We start from the raw sequence: 16,761 nt of genomic DNA on the forward strand, positions 1-16,761 counted from the left end.
GCAACTCCGGGGTGAGAGGGATGTTCCCTGAAGACGATGACTTTGTGCGGGAGGCATTTAAGCTCTTCAGATGGCTGTGATATTAAATGGCAGCTGAATCTCTAGCTGTGCTGCGGCAGGAAGTGGAGGAGACGATTTATTTTCTTTTAAGTGTATTACTACAAATCCGACCCTAATATGATTCACAAATGTTCCGCAAAAGCTTTTATTCTTCCAACGGTGCTGTCCTATAATCCTATATTGTTGATGAGCTTGGACAATGACAAATGGTGCCTGATCCAACATTTCCTTTCCCCCCTCGCCCGCCCGCCTTGCTTTGGCTTCCCATTTGTATTTTCCTTTTATCTACTAGTGCAAATGGAACAGTTAAAAGCATAAGCTAGGTTCAGCTATGTAGAAAGCTCAGCTCTAAGATTTCTGGATGATGTACTCTTGAGATCCCATCTGTAATATTGAGGTGATAATTGTACCCAGACTCATCATGGAGTATAATTACTGCTTCATTGGTGGGGATAGATGTTGGGGGCCCTTAATTAAATCCACAAGCCTAACTCCTATTGATTTTTAGCCAGATCCTAAGAACATAGGAAGGATGTAAGAACATAAGAAGGACCTGCTGGATCAGGCCAGTGGCCCATCTAGTCCAGCATCCTGTTGCACCAGAAGTGGTTTAGTCCTGCTGGCCACATGACCCGGGAAGCAGTCTGTGGACAAACACCGGCTCCCTTGGCCTGAAAGCGAGATGAGCGCCGCAACCCCAGAGTCGCCTTTGACTGGACTTAACCATCCAGGGATCCTTCACCTTTACCATAATGTTTCCCAGTGCCTAACAAATCCAAACCCATTGAGAGCACAAAGCTGCACCTGACTGGCAGGCCCTGCATGTGGAACCAGTAGCATATCAGAGAAAGCTACCTTAGAGGTCCCGGTTTTCAGCATCCTATGTAGCAGCCTAAATTTGACTTCCAGGTCCTTTGGACTACATTTTCCCATGTCATTGGTACCGACATGCACCACAACCACTGATTCCTCTCACTGTCTACCAGGGTATCTAGGCAATGAGCAACATCTGCAGTCCTTGCACCGGAAAGGCAATTCAGCTTGTTGCCTGTGTGCCCTTTGCAAACCCAACTATCTATGTTCCTAATGATCAAATCACCACTACCATGATTGCTCTACCCACCAGAGAAGTATCCTCGGCACTCTGGGAAGTGGCAGGGACCCTATTGTACCTTCCGTAGCCGCTTCCATGTTCTCCAAGGGCTGCAGCTGCTGCCCTGCCTCCTGCTAGGTTAATTGAACTGGGACATGCTGGAATTTATTATTTCATTGGTGTTAAATTACTCTGAGCATTAGACATCCAAATTGGTGCAGCTGTTCATCTGATCTCATGAAAAAGACCCAGTATGTAATCTGCTACGTATACCTGAGCGGAACTGTTTCATAATATGTCATTAGAGCAAATAGAATTGTTTTGAATGTGCTTACAGCTGATTTTTTGGGACTGTACTATACTGAGACGCTGGGAGATCTAAGTTTGGGAGTCCCAACATCTCCTTCAAAGCTTTCATGCCTCAGAATTACTGCTCAAAATTGCCCCCTCCCCTCCAAAGCAAGATGGCTATGGCCTCATTCAGAGGAAAGTGGTACATATATTGTACCATTTCACCCTCTCTGTCTCCAATGACACTATGAGCTGTTTGAAGGGATATGGTGTCAAGGTGGGATTTGAATTTGGGAAGCCTGCCAGGCAAAATGATGGCTCTAGTCACTGAATTTGGGAACCTTTTCAACAAGTAGCTAACGTGGTGTAAGCAACGTGTACATTCCAGATATGTTATTACACTCATTAACAAACTGTCCTAGTTTTTCACTTGGCCAAATGCCGTGGCTTTACATTGGGCAAGGTTCCATGTAGTTCTATAGCCGAGAGTGAGTGTTTTAGTTGGCAGGCAAAGAACCACTCATCTGTGAAGACCGACTGACTTTGGTTAATTATTAAAATGGCTGTTCTTCTTCCTGCCCCCACTTTTTTTGGACATATTCCCAGGGTCCTTTTATGTATAGGTCAGGCTCTTTAATATTGAAGCACTTTATCCCCCTCCGCCTGAATTGTTGGTGCTTTTTATCCATTATTCTGAAGCATAGGTGAATCTGTAAAATGAATGGGTCAGAGGGGGAAGTATTGAGTCCATGAACTCTTGCTTTCACTTCTCTTTCTGTCTGTCTCTTTCTCTCTTAGTGCATGTGTGGTCAGCTGCCTCTTGCGGTCTGTACCCTTTTTGTTTATTCAGTTCAGCCACTTGTTACCTCTTCGGGCCTCTGAGACATAGGCCCCATCTGCACTATATATTGAAAGCAGTGCCTTGCCACTTTAAACAGTCATGCCTTCCACCAGAGAATCCTGGGAAGGGTAGCTCATTATGGGTGTGGAGAATTTGGAGACCCCCAATTTGCCTCCGTGAGCTACAGTTCCCAGGGTTCCCTGATAAGAGGAATTGATTGTTAAATGACTCAGGGAATGGCAGCTCTGTGAGGAAAATGGGGGTCTCCTAACAGCTCTCATCACTTTTAACAAACTGCACATCCCAAACTTTGAGGAGACTCTTGACTGTTCAAAGTGGGCATGCTGCTGCTTTAAATTTGTAGCACATATGGAGTCTTAGAAACAGAAGTGGGAAGGTGATAACGTTTTGTTGAACTGAGAGTGTATAAGCTCATTTGGAAGATCTTAAGTGGCTCATCTGAGATCTTAAAAGGGGTGATAGTTGGAACTTCCAGCCAGGAGGCCAAATGTGGCCTTCCAGGCCTATGTATCTAGCCCTCAGGTCACTCCCCTGGCCACAAAACACACCCCTTCACCAGGTGATGTATTAACATTAGTCCTGCTTTGTCTGGCTGGAATGTGTCCTTGAAGTCTGATGATGCCTCTTGCTTGCCTAGATGGAAAACACAGAGAGGGTTATGCAATCCGTCTTCCAGCAGGGCTGGCCCTATCATTAGGCAAAGCAAATCAGTTGCCTCGGGCAGCAGTTGGTGGCAGCAGCAGCATTCCCACTCCATGTCTCCTGAGCACCCCTACCCACCCCTACCCACAGGATAAAGTAAGATAAGCTTTGATTGTAAGTCACTTTGGGTTGCCCTGGGCAAGATAAAGCAAGCAAGCAAGCAAGAATGTTAATGGGTAGATCTAGCAAAAAAGTGGAGAGTACAGTGGTGCCCCGCAAGACGAATGCCTCGCAAGACGGAAAACCCGCTAGACGAAAGGGTTTTCCGTTTTGGAGGTGCTTCGCAAAACGAATTTCCTATGGGCTTGCTTTGCAAGACAAAAATGTCTTGCGAGTTCCTGCAGGGTTTTTTTCCTTTCCCCCCCTTTTTCCCAAGCCGCTAAGCCACTTATCAGCTGATCCGCTAAGCCGCTAAACAGCTGATCCGCTAAGCCGCTTCTCAGCTGATCCGCTAAGCCGCTTAACAGCTGATCGCTAAGCCGCTTATCAGCTGATCCGCTAAGCCGCTTATCAGCTGATCCGCTAAGCCCGCTAAGCCGCTAATAGCGCTAATCCGCTAATGGGCTTGCTTCGCAAGACAAAAAAACCGCAAGACGAAGAGAATCACGGAACGGATTCTTTTCGTCTTGCGAGGCACCACTGTACAAAGGGCACATAAATGCATAGTATATAGACAGATATATACATATATGTGTGTATTTATATATCTATATATATTTCCCCATTCAGTTCTTTGGGTTTGCCTCCCCTGCCCCAGATCTGTAGCCTTATTGGAAGAGGGGTTAGTATAGAAAAAGCAGATGGCACAATAGCATGGATCTTAGATAACGTGCTCCTTTAAACATAGCAACCTCCTTTATATTGAGTCAGACCATTGATCCATCTAGTTCAGTATTATCTACTCTGACTGGCAGTGGCTGTGAAGGGTTTCAGGCAAGGGACATTCCCAGAACTACCTGGAGATGCCAGGGATTTAACCAGAGACCTTCTGCATGCAGTGGAAGTACTCCTGGACTGTGCTACAGTCCTTCCCATAGACAGAAGCCCATTCTCCCTGTGTTCAAGTCTGCTGTGCAGCCTTAACTGCGGAGAGGTGCCATTTGCTCTTCTGCTTCAGGCAGTACAGTATCTCCTGCCAGCCTTGCTCCAAAGACATATTCTTTAGAGAGAGTCTTATAAGCTCCTCAGCATTACTCTTGCTTGAGCTGGAAAGGATTCAAATGTCACTTCTGAAATGTCACCGTTGCCTCGAGAACTTCTGAGACCACCACAGTTGCAATCCTGTTGGTGCATGCTTCCCATGCTTGGCGCAAAGGTTCATTTACTATGTATATATTTAAACTACCCTTCACCATACAAACACAGGGCTGGTGACAACTCAGTTTCATGTATGTGTTTCTGCGTAAGGCAGTTGAATTGCATTTGGTGGGTTTCTGTTCTCGGATGTGCTAATCTCAGCCCGCTAAACTGACCATCGTTTAGTGTTGAATTGTGTACACAGTGTGTATTTAAAGCTCATTCCCCACTCCCAAGAATCTTGGGAACTGTAGTTCACCCCACACAGCTACAATTCCCAGCACCCTTCCAAGAACAGACTACAGTCCCCATGATTTTTTTGGGGGGAGGGGTATACTTTAAATGTACAGTGGTACCTTGGTTTTTGAGCATCTCAGAAGCTGAACGTTTTGGTTTTCAAACGCTGAAAACCTGGAAGTAAATGCTTCCGTTTTTGAATGTGCCCCAGAAGTTGAATGGCTTCCGCTGTGTCCCTCACCCCCATTTTTCCATTGAAATTGCTCTTTCAATGGACCGCCCTTTGCGCCTTGGTTTTTGAAGGTTCCGGAGTACCATTGTATTGGTTCTATGCAGCCAAGGGAGCAAATGTTTTGCTATGTTATTAGAGCTGCATGGCGCACACACAGTATCTCTAGTTGTTGCTGCCTAGTGGGTACACCACTTTGGCCATCTCATGAGAAGAGAAGACTCCCTGGAAAAGACCCTGATGTTGGGAAAGATTGAGGGCACAAGGAGAAGGGGACGACAGAGGACGAGATGGTTCGACAGTGTTCTCGAAGCTACCAGCATGAGTTTGACTAAACTGCGGGAGGCAGTGGAAGACAGGAGTGCCTAGCGTCCTCTGGTCCATTGGGTCACGAAGAGTCGGACACGACTAAACGACTAAACAACAGCAGTGGGGACACCTGTGGGTGTAAGCACCTGTGGTGTAAGCACGTGGCTGCAATGTGCTTTGATGTGCTGTAGAACTGCACTGTGTTTCTCAGCTATATTGCCCTTGTTTCTGGAAGCACAGAGTAGCGTGAGCCATGCATCTGGATATGTCATGGTGGAACAGTGGCTTCACACAAGTAAACAGAGGACAGTAAATTCCTAAGTTGGAGCCAAAAGATTTAGCAATATATGCCACTAAAAGCGATGGTGGTTGCTGCCCTAAGACATTGAACATCTCCTCTGGAAATAAAAAAAAGGGGGGAAGGACGGGGGGAGATCTCTGTGTGGTGTAAATTTCATCATTTTAAAATATATAGGAAAATGGATAGTCACCGCAAATAGCAAATTCCAAGTCCCTCTAGGGGCTCTGCCTACAATGAGAATGTTTTGAGTTGTTTATGTTCAAAAGCAGAGTCCCGAGAGTGATATACTGCTATCAACTCGCTCTGTGCTGTGGCCTTTTATTGTTGTTTATAATGGGCTGAAGATATTTTTTCCCCACTTACATTTTAACTGTAGCTTTGAAGAGCTGTAAGAGAAGAATTGAGCCTGAAAATCAGGGTTGGAAGATTAGGGGTTTTAGGTGGCCTGTTTTCCCTAGAAAACTATTGGTAATATATATTATTAGAAATTTGCATTTCCCACCTGAGTGCTACTGAAAAGCCATATGAATCTATTAGGTGCCGAATTGCACATCCTACTTTTCAAATCGACGCAGCGTTTGCTCGCTAAAAAAAGAGGTTAAATCCTGTTATCCCAAGGCATTAAGGAAATATGTCTCTAATTGTATTATTAAAAGGTGTGTTATTGCTACAATAAATCATAATGGCCTGCTTTTACACACTGTATCCTGTATCCTACAGAGTTGGGTGTGTGTGTGTTTAGTATGGTATTGAGAGGAATGATGACTGGCAATGAAGCATGAATGGCAAAGAGGAAAGAGCAAAATGCTTCTTATGTGGCCTGATATGTAACAGCATGTTAACAAAATAGTAATTTTGGAGAGCACAACTGGAAATGGAAGAGAGTAGGTGAAGGAGATATTGGATGAGTTTATAAGGAGCTGGTGGGTGACAATGAAACCCAAAGGATTTAATTTTTGCAGTTAGTTTGAATCCAAATTGGTGTGTGTGTGTGTGTGTGTGTGTTAATGTAGGGCGCTGTGGGTTAAACCACAGAGCCTAGGACTTGCTGATCAGAAGGTCGGTAGTTCGAATCCCCACGACGGGGTGAGCTCCCGTTGCTCGGTCCCTGCTCCTGCCAACCTAGCAGTTCAAAAGCACGTCAAAGTGCAAGTAGATAAATAGAAGATAATGGACAAATTAGAAATATTGAAAGGAGGACAGTGGAAAATACCGCCTTTTACTTACAACCAGTTCAGGGGGTGGCATTGCCTGCCATCTTCCTCTTCTTTAATCTTTGCGCTGCCATTATAGAAATGAGCAGAGAGGAGGATAGGAGCAAAGGTAGAATTAATTGGCTCCACCCATCATTGACTGAGGCTCCACCTACTTTTGAGCTCCCTGCCTTCTGCCAGACCAGTTGGCATCAGCCACCATTGGTTGTGGAAGTTCTAGCTGTGGATTTTATCCATCAAACAGGACTGGATGGCCTAGCGGGGCTGATCCCACACGACTATTTCTACCCTTGAAGAGCAACAACACTAGCAACTAACACTGACAAGATTTTAATTAATGAACACATGCCAAACTAGGAGGACAGCAACAGTTCAGTTGAACAGTTGACAAGTAAGATGTTTTAATTTTACAAAACAGAATAGATTGGTGAGGAAAGGGTTGTGTGGGGAAACACTAGGTTATTGCGTGCATGGCAACATCTGTTTTATAAGAATTCACCGGGAAAAAATGAAAGGCAAAAAAGCGGAGATGAGAGTTGTAAAGATCATGATGGGTTGCAGTACATTTCAGCTTAAAATGATATACAGGTATGCCTGGAGTCCATTGAGATATTAAGTCTGTATTGAGTTGGTCAGGTGGAAAACGTGGCGTCTTCCTTGGCTGTGCTCTGAAAAACTATTCATCTGGAAATGCAGAGAACAAGCAGGAAAAATACCAGCATGGGATGTGATGTTCGTTTATTTTGATAACATATTTCTAGGACATCCTCCGCCAGTGTAGTTGCAAGGAAGCAGAGGATTTGATGGAAACACAGAAGGGGCAAGGGCAAATTTGTGTGCCATGTTGGGGTTGCCGGGAGGTCTCAGGGGCCTCATGTTCCCATAAGCTACGTGGCATGTAAGATGGCAACTAAAGAGCCTCGTGTCACTGATACACCAAAGTATGTGCAAGAGATCACAGAGGTTGTTGTGACATAGAGACTGGCACAGATGTAAAACATCCCAGTCTAGCTACCAGTGGTTGATCAGGTTAAAATACCCAGACCTGGAGATAATGAATTGAAATGGTTCTTAATTCTCATATCAAATGCAAGGTGAGCATTATGGAAGAAGAAGAGTTTGGATTTGATATCCTGCCTTTCACTCCCTTTAAGGAGTCTCAAAGCGGCTAACATTCCCCTTTCCCTTCCTCCCCCACAACAAACACTCTGCAAGGTGAGTGGGGCTGAGAGACTTCAGAGAAGTGTGACTAGCCCAAGGTCACCCAGCAGCTGCATGTGGAGGAGCGGAGACGCGAACCCAGTTCCCCAGATTATGAGACTACCACTCTTAACCACTACACCCACACTGGCTCTCGTTACACATTATGGCCCCAAAAGTTCTTCAGCTTAAATGTTTCTGCAAGACAGAGAAAAACTTTCATCCTCTATCTTGCCCATGTGCTGACCGCGGGGAGATCTCCCTTCTTCCCTCCCTTCTTCAGTGCGTGGCATGCTGTGGTCCAAGCACCAAGAGTGTGGATTTAGAATATAGATTTGGAAACAAATCCCTATGGTCCTGGTGTCTGGCACACATCTGTAGCTGTGTGCCAGGTGTTAGAGAAGCAGGGAGAGGGGTCATTTTCTGTTCCACTGAAGCAGAAAGCAAGATGAGTTGGAAGAAAGCTTGGAGGGAGGGCAGTGGGTGGCTAGGGGAGGTCAAGGCTCACCAGTGTGGTTGTGGGAAGGACTACGCACCCCGTCACATTCCACATGACAACACCAAGGACCAGTGGCGTAGCGTGGGTTGTCAGCACCCGGGGCAAGGCAAGTAATTTGCGCCCCCTAACCCGTAGATTTGTGCCCCCTAATCCGTGGATTTGCGCCCCCTAACCTGTGGATTTGCGCCCCCTAACCCATGGATTTCCCCTAACCCCAGATGTTGCGGCCGGCCCCCCCCTGCACCCCCCCACGCTACGCCACTGCCAAGGACGTGGCAGGATGTGGAAAACTGGCTTTGGAATCACCAGACCTATTCTTTTGTGGTATGGGAAATAGTTAGCTTTTTCTAAGAATCATGGACTGATTGAACTGTAGAGTTGGAAAGGACCACTAGGATCATTTAGTCCAACCCACTGCAATGCAAGAATCTTTTGCCCAACATGGGGCTCAAACCCACAACCTTGAGATTAAGAGTCTCATGCTCTACTGACTGAGGAGTTTGCTCCAGCAGCACTCCAGTCTTTGTCACGGTTGAAAGACAGGAAGTGGCTTGTGGGCTGGTCAACTTCCTCTTTTCTTGGATATGAACGATATCCATTTTCTGAGTTATTCCAGCTTAGCTTTATGTCTGTGCTGACATTTCACTAACCACAGGTTGAGGACATTAGCGATGCCATTTTTGCAGTTGAAATCCTATTCGAGGTTAGATCTGCAGCTTGGAATGGAAGAGGAGATCTATGCAAAAGAGGAGGAGGGGAAAATAATCTCATATCTAAGTGCATTTGCCTGCTAACTTGTGTAATACTCCAGGCACCTGTTTCAGTAGGCTCCCTTCTATGCATGCTTACACTACAATCTTATATATGTATAGTGAGCTCATTCTCCTAAGTGTTGATCTTCCTGTAGCTAAAACATAGAAGGCAAAATGCACAAGTCAGAGGTATAAACAATGAATGAATGAATGAATTTACTTTATTCAGTCACAGACCAGCATAAGCCAAACATTTAAATAAATAGCATAACGGCATGAATCTAAGCAAATAATTATTAAATAAATGGGAGCAAAAACCAACCGTAGATTAAAACCTATACATAAAATACTTGATTAAGCATAAATAATGGGTGAATAAAAACTAATAAGAGGGATTAAAAAAGACCCGTTAAAACAGCTATATGGGATGGGGCTTCAATGATAGAGATCTAACAATATGGGTCTTCATTTTAGGACTGATTTGTGACATAGACCATCCTTCGACAAATATCTATCATGGCAGCACAGAATCTGGTGACTGGATATGTGACTTTTGGGCTTTTGTCCTGTAGTAATAAGGAGATGTTGTGTTGTTCTGAACGCCCTGGGAATTTATATAGCAGCAGGCCAAGGTAAAAGCCCTTTGCTGTTTTGGTATTTTGAGATTAGCTATGTACGACATTTGGGAAGTCAAGTATCTTCTAGTTTCACTAATTAGGAATACATATTTTTATGTGAAGTTTTGTATTCTTTGATTTTTAATAAATTTTCAGAGGTATAAACAGGCTTGTGGGAACCCCAAGGTTTACATAGGTACCAAAAAAAATTAATAATAAAATAGCAGGGGGAATGCCCAAATTGGGGGCGGGCAGCAAAACAACTGGGTGAGGACTGAGCATGTTCAGTGGGTATGGAATGTCATTTGACAGTTGGGTGGGGGAGACAGAAAATGGGGGAGAATGGAGTGCAGTATTCTGAAAAAGGGCATCACTGTCATCCCAGACTCCTGAAGAGGAACAATCAACATTGCAGCTTTTTGTTGTAGGTCATACTTGTAAATCTATTAGCCTTCAAGGTGCCACAAGACTCCTTTTTGTTTTTCTTATCACAGCTGCCATCAATAGTGAGGGAGTTAAGCATCCCGAGAAATTGTTTGGAATCTGGACCAAGACTGCAGCTTGACTCCCACAAGAGAAAAGTATGACCAAAAAACTGATGATTAGCTGAGTGTAAGTGAGCTTCATCTGTGGGTTGAGCATTCCTCCAATATTTCTTTTACGCAGACACTTGCTTTTCCCATCAAAGAAACGAAAAAGATTTTAAAGGGATTTCTCCTACAGACTGAGAATAAAGAAAGGGACAGATTGTTAATTCAATTATTTAAAAAATGTAAGTATTTTAGATATCCTCCCGGTAGCCGTTGAATGTGTACCCACGTAAATAGGGTTGTTCGCATTATCATAAATAATTGTGAGCATTCACAATAAAATCATTGTGTAATTGCTATGGCAGAAATGTAAAAGGAAAGGAAAGGAAAGAAGCAGCATTTGTCAGATATCCAAGACAACTGTAGCTAAACATATCATGGGGAAATGTATCTGTGGTTGAAGAGCCACAACAAAAAGTGAACAGGGAGGTATACACAGTGCCGGATTTACATGTAAACTAAACAACCTATAGCTTAGGGCCCCACTCTCTTGGGTTCCCCCAAAAAAATTAAAGGAAAAAAACCTGGATGTACATTTCCAAAATATAAGATAAAAATAAAATAAAATAAAGCCTACATACAGCAACAGTATTTTGTTTTGTGTTGTGTTGTGTTGTGTTGTGTTGTGTTGTGTAGGCTCCTATGATGTAAGTAATGGGCCCTGCCTGCTAGCCTGCTCCCCAAAATATCACTGGTTTGTTCATTTCTCTATATAGGGTGTTGACGTTGTGCATGTGCAAATGGCTTTAGATACCTATTAGGTCCATAAATTACCATATAGCATATATTCAACACAAAAAACAGTGACAATTTGTTGTTGACAATGGACAGCTGGACATATAAAGGGCCCCATTACCTTCAGTAGCTTAGGGCCTCATCAAACCTAAATCCGGCCCTGGGTATAATGTAAGTCCCTGCTCATTTTCACAACAACTTCAGAAATCAATCCAAATTAAGTAGGCCTTGCAACAATTTTGAGTGCTCCTATTCAGGATTCCCACCAACCAGTCTTGGCTTCTATCAGGATACTCCATTACACCCTCCCTCCATACCTCTCAGTTTTCCATGTTCCCTGCCCCTCCAACACTCAGCCAACTTTATAGGACCACTCTCATTGAATTGTTGCTGGCTTCCCCCTTCCCCCTTAGGATAAAGGTAAAGGTAAAGGTAAAGGTACCCCTGCCCGTACGGGCCAGTCGTGTCCGACTCTAGGGTTCTGCGCTCATCTCACTTAAGAGGCCGGGAGCCAGCGCTGTCCACAGACACTTCCGGGTCACGTGGCCAGCGTGACGAAGCTGCTCTGGCGAGCCAGCACCAGCGCAGCACACGGAAACGCCGTTTACCTTCCCGCTATGAAGAGGTACCTATTTATCTACTTGCACTTAGGATACTTCCCTCCTAAAGAGTTTGTGAGCTTCTACAAACCTTTGGGGTCACCCCCACATCTGCTGTATAGGTCCCCTTAGTGCATCAGTGGGGCCATTTTGGCTAAATAGGAACTGACAGTCAAATAATGAGTTTGGGAGAAGGGATGTAGGCTTAGGGGTAAAGCACCTGCTTTGCACGCAGAAAGTCTCAGGTGTAATCCCTGGAATCTCCCCCAATTTGTGCATTTTTGTCAACACTGCTTGGTTCGACAACTTCATCACAATGTTTGGATCAGTGCAGGTGTTGCAGGATGGCTACGTTTCGGATCTCAGATTGTTTCAGAAAGTGTGGATTTGATAGACATAGCTTTAAATGCAAATTGAATATTTTTTCTCCCCCATCCCTACTTGTGATACATGTTGTTGTTGTTTAGTCATTTAGTCATGTCCGATTCTTTGTGACCCCATGGGCCAAGCACTCCTGTCTTCCACTGCCTCCCATAGTTGGGTCAAACTCGTGTTAGCAGCTTCGAGAACACTGTCCAACCATCTCGTCCTCTGTCGTCCCCTTCTCCTTGTGCCCTCCATCTTTCCCAACATCAGGGTCTTTTCCAGAGAGTCTTCTCTTCTCATGAGGTGGCCAAAGTATTGGAGCCTCAGCTTCCCAATCTGTCCTTCCAGTGAGCACTCCGGGCTGATTTCCTTCAGAATGGATAGGTTTGATCCTCTTGCAGTCCACGGGACCCTCAAGAGTCTCCTCCAGCACCATAATTCAAAAGCATCAATTCTTTGGTGATCAGCCTTCTTTGTGATCCAACTCTCACTTCCATACATCACTACTGTGATACATATTCATGGTCTATTAGTCACTACTAGTCTCAGGAAAAGACCATGTCAATATGGTGCTCTGTGTAAGACCATAATTTGACAACCCAGCTCTTGTGCCACCTTCCCAAAGTCAGGTAAGCGAGATGTTGGGCATGGGAAAGGAGGCATGAGGGCTCTGGCAGGGTCCTAGAGCCCATCCCATCTCCTTCCCAAAGCCGGGCATGTGCTAACAAGGCTTTGGGAAGCAGGCAGGAAGGCAACCCCTGAGCTCAGCGTCCCATGCAGGGGAATCGGTTGTGCTGCCCTAAATCCACCTTTGCTGGTTTCATGCTAAATGGAAGCTTCAGATTCAGAAGTAGCATATATCTGACTATGAGACGGTAGCAGCTGCTAGGTTGGGGAGCCGCTATGCACCTGACCTCCCACCAGCAGAATTGGTGCTATTTACTAGGATGGAGATAGGAGAGGTGGCAGGCGTGCTGGTGCTGTGTGGGTGCACCAGCAGAGCCAAATGCAGCATGCAAAACACAGCACTGCCCCTCTCCACCAGCTACTGCCGTCACATGGGAGGGACAAATGTCAGGCTGTGGCTATTTCCACCGTGCCACATTTGTGAGCTTTTCAAGAGCATCAAGGTCTGATTCAGCAAGGTGGCTACTATATCCTCAATGATAATCAACCTACTGTCACTGTTTGTTACCTAAAGGAGTAACATTCCTCTGCTTTTTTTCTGAGCCAGTGTAACAGGCCCCTGTTTCTGAATGGCGAATGGGCTAAATTGAAGGGGGAGGGGGTTCAGCTTAGGTCCTCTTAGATCCTGCTCACTCTGAGAACTGAGCGAGAGCAAGCAAATTGGATTCCGGTGTAAAATGAATTTTAAATCCCATGAAACCAAAGCGGAGCAACTCATGTGTGACATTGTGCGAGTTCATCTTGAGACAAAGGCATTCAAATTTGCTCCTCTTAATTTGGGCTATTAGCATAGTGAGAAAAGGTTAAGCTGACTATTATGAATCGGAGAACTCGAGACCATGTTATTGCAGAGGCATGCTGGACCGCCCTACAGAATGTAGGTTAAAGGAGCCAATTCATAAACTATCAATTGGCTTGTTTCCATGGGATTCTTGAAGTATTTCTTCCTGATAGAACTCTTCTTTGTTTACGGTTTCTAAGACGGCTTTAGCCTTCCTAGAGCTCTTCCACTCCCTCTTTGTGATCTCGTTTTAAAACAAGCTTCTTTGTAGGAAACTTCCTTTCGGTGGGGGGGAACCCTCCAAACGTTGAAATGTTTGCATCTCCCTACATACGATACCGTGTCTTTGAGCCTTAATAAAAGCTTGCTTGTTTAGCGACGGCTGAGGAATCTGATCTTCGTCAGTTCTGATATGAACTGACTTGATCCGCGCTCCTTGCATGAATGCATGGATCAGAACAGAATTGTGTGTTGGCTTTTGAACTTCCCAAATGTTCTGACACAGTTCTTGGCTCAAAAAGGTGTAAAAAATATGTACAGAAACATGTATGTGTTGAGAGAAAATATGTTTACAAATAGCATTTAAATGTGAAGGTTTCTGTGGATTCACAGATAAATGCAAAAATGGGACGAAACAAGGCTTGTTCATTTGGATGTGTGAATCTGTCAGTTTCTGGTTTTCTCACTTGCTCAGTTTTTACCAGTCTTCAGTTCTCTTCATCTCTTAACCAGTTTTCTGCTGCTGCTGCTGCTGCTGTTGTTGCTCTGGAAAATTCGCCAGCATTTTAGTGTAGATTTCATTTCCTAATATGCATGCTTTTGCGTGTCGAGGTCCCCAAGCCACCCCCCAATAATTCACACATCAATTTTGGTTTGGGTTTTTGGCACGATTTTGGCCACAACTTTATTTAAATGCACACAAGTGAGTGGTTGCTTAGGCATTGGTTCCGACTATCTGTCCTTGCCCAGGGACAGAACTGACTTTCAGATTCCAGCGGAAGCCAGTGAGGGAAACAATTTTGGGGAGAAAATGAAGCTGGGCCTCAGTCCCTCACTTCTCACCCTCATGCTCCTGGTGGCTTGCACGGCCCAAGTCCGATGCCAGGGACAAGGACGAAAAGAATGGAAAGCCCCTGGATTCCTTTAACGGAATTCCCTTTCCGCACCACCATTGGAGGGGTAGGCACTTACCCCTCCACCAACCAATTTGAACCAATGCCTAACCGCCAACCTTACAAGTGGTGATGATTTGCTACGCAGTAGGCAAAAACCAAATGGCACCAGCCACTCAGCCAAATGGACAAAATTCCTACCAGGCCCCTGCCTCAAAGCAGATGACCCCATGACAGGCATAGCATGGTCAAGCGAACAACCCCGCCCCCCCAATACAGGGAGGGTGGGCGGGTGATCCGGTGCAAGCAGCCAAGAGGACGCCGAAAGTTGGGCGTCCAATATTTAAAACCTCTGACCCCTTCAAAATTGGCAACAAGCAATTCTCCCCAGTGACCCAATTAACCAATTCACTGCCTGGGTCACTCTGCAAATCCGCCCAGCAACACTGGGGTGGCTTGTATCCCCCACCGCAACACGTGCTCTCTGCTAGGGAGAACACGTTTTATATGACATTTTTCTCACGTACACATTTTTGCAAGCACATTTCCCTGACTGCATTGCATGCATTTTTCAGAATATTTTCAGCATACAGTGTACTTTCAGCATTCAGTTTAGACTGAGGCTGTGAGAAGGATTGTATTCTCCCGTACAAACCTGCCCAGGCTCTGAGATTTTTGGAGGAGGCCTTTCTCTCAGCCCCACCACCCACATAGGTATCCTTGATTAGGACACAGGAGAGGGCCTTCTCAGTGGCTGCTCCCAGACTTTGGAACTCCCTAGAGAAGCTAGATTGGCTCCCTCCTTGTTTTCCTTCTACCAGAAGGTGAAGACTGTTTTAGGCTTTGGGGAGTGTCTGGTTTTAATGTAAATGGCTTATAAAAGTGCTGTGCTGTTTTTATTATCTGCATTTTAATAGTTTCATTGTTATATTGTTTTAATTCTATTACAGTTTAATTACATTTACACTATTATATTTAATATGTTTTTAGCTTTCTGTATTTTGTGTTTCTGTATTTTAAATATATTTAAAATATAAAATATATATCGGTGGTTGCAAGAACAAATGAGCCCTATATTCCAAACAAAGTGCTTGATTAACCTGGAGGTAGGCTGTAGGAACTCTGTATTGATTTGTAATGTTTTGTTGGGTCTCTGGACCGTAATAAAGATAGTTGTAGTTGTCTTTTATTAAGCTGCCTTGAGTTCTAGTCTGAGGAAAAGGCAGGATAATATTAATAATAATAGTAGCAACAGTACATGTACTTTTGTACATATTATGGTGTCAGAGACACGCATCACAAAATTCATAGAAGTACAGAACTATACTATGAATTTGCTCAGTACTTTTCAGTACTGGCCCTGACTTAGTGGAACGCTCTGTCACAAGAGACCAGGGCCCTGTGGGACTTGACATCTTTCCGCAGGGCCTGCAAGACAGAGCTGTTCTGCCTGGCCTTTGGTTTGGACTCCTCAGTCTGACCCTTATGTTTCCCTCCCCTTATAGTTTTGATCTATGGGCTACTTTTAAAATGAGGCTGCATTTTAAATTGTGTTTTAACCTGTATTTTAAATTGGTTTTTTCCCCCTATTATGTTTTTACTGTAATTTTACTGGTATTAGCTGCCCTGAGCCTTGCTCTGGCCGGGGAGGGCAGGGTATAAATAAAATTTATTATTATTATTATTACTAATTTCAAAGGTGGACTCCCATTTTGGTTCATGCGTAGATTCATTCCCATTGAATTTGGTAGGTTCACGTTAAAAGATGGGCCTAAATTATCTCCCCCACTGCTACTTAGGAGTAAAGGTAAAGGTACCCCTGCCCGTACGGGCCAGTCTTGACAGACTCTGGGGTTGTGCGCTCATCTCACTCTATAGGCCGGGAGCCAGCGCTGTCCGCAGACACTTCCGGGTCACGTGGCCAACATGACAAAGCTGCTCTGGTGAGCCAGAGCAGCACACGGAAACGCCGTTTACCTTCCCGCCAGTAAGCGGTCCCTATTTATCTATTTGCACCCGGGGGTGCTTTCGAACTGCTAGGTTGGCAGGCGCTGGGACCGAGCAACGGGAGCGCACCCCGGCGCGGGGATTCGAACCGCCGACCTTTCGATCGGCAAGCCCTAGGCGCTGAGGCTTTTACCTACAGCGCCACCCGCGTCCCTCCCCCCACTGCTACTTAGGAGTAAACACAGGCAAAAATGGTATGAATGAGTAATAGGCTGATTTACC

At 44.9% G+C, this 16,761-nt stretch overlaps 1 long non-coding RNA gene across 1 annotated transcript in view; it reads left to right on the forward strand.

The window, feature by feature from the left end:
- The window catches only part of LOC144325475 (uncharacterized), a 111,144-nt gene extending 100,338 nt beyond the window's left edge, over positions 1 to 10,806 (forward strand). Inside the window, exon 3 of the long non-coding RNA XR_013390632.1 lies at positions 10,157 to 10,806. This is a non-coding gene — a long non-coding RNA (uncharacterized LOC144325475). The remainder of the gene's footprint in view (positions 1 to 10,156) is intronic.
- Positions 10,807 to 16,761: the final 5,955 nt, after the last annotated feature.

This window comes from Podarcis muralis, chromosome 14, assembly GCF_964188315.1.
Source record: "Podarcis muralis chromosome 14, rPodMur119.hap1.1, whole genome shotgun sequence".
Classification (NCBI taxonomy): Eukaryota; Metazoa; Chordata; class Lepidosauria; order Squamata; family Lacertidae; genus Podarcis; species Podarcis muralis.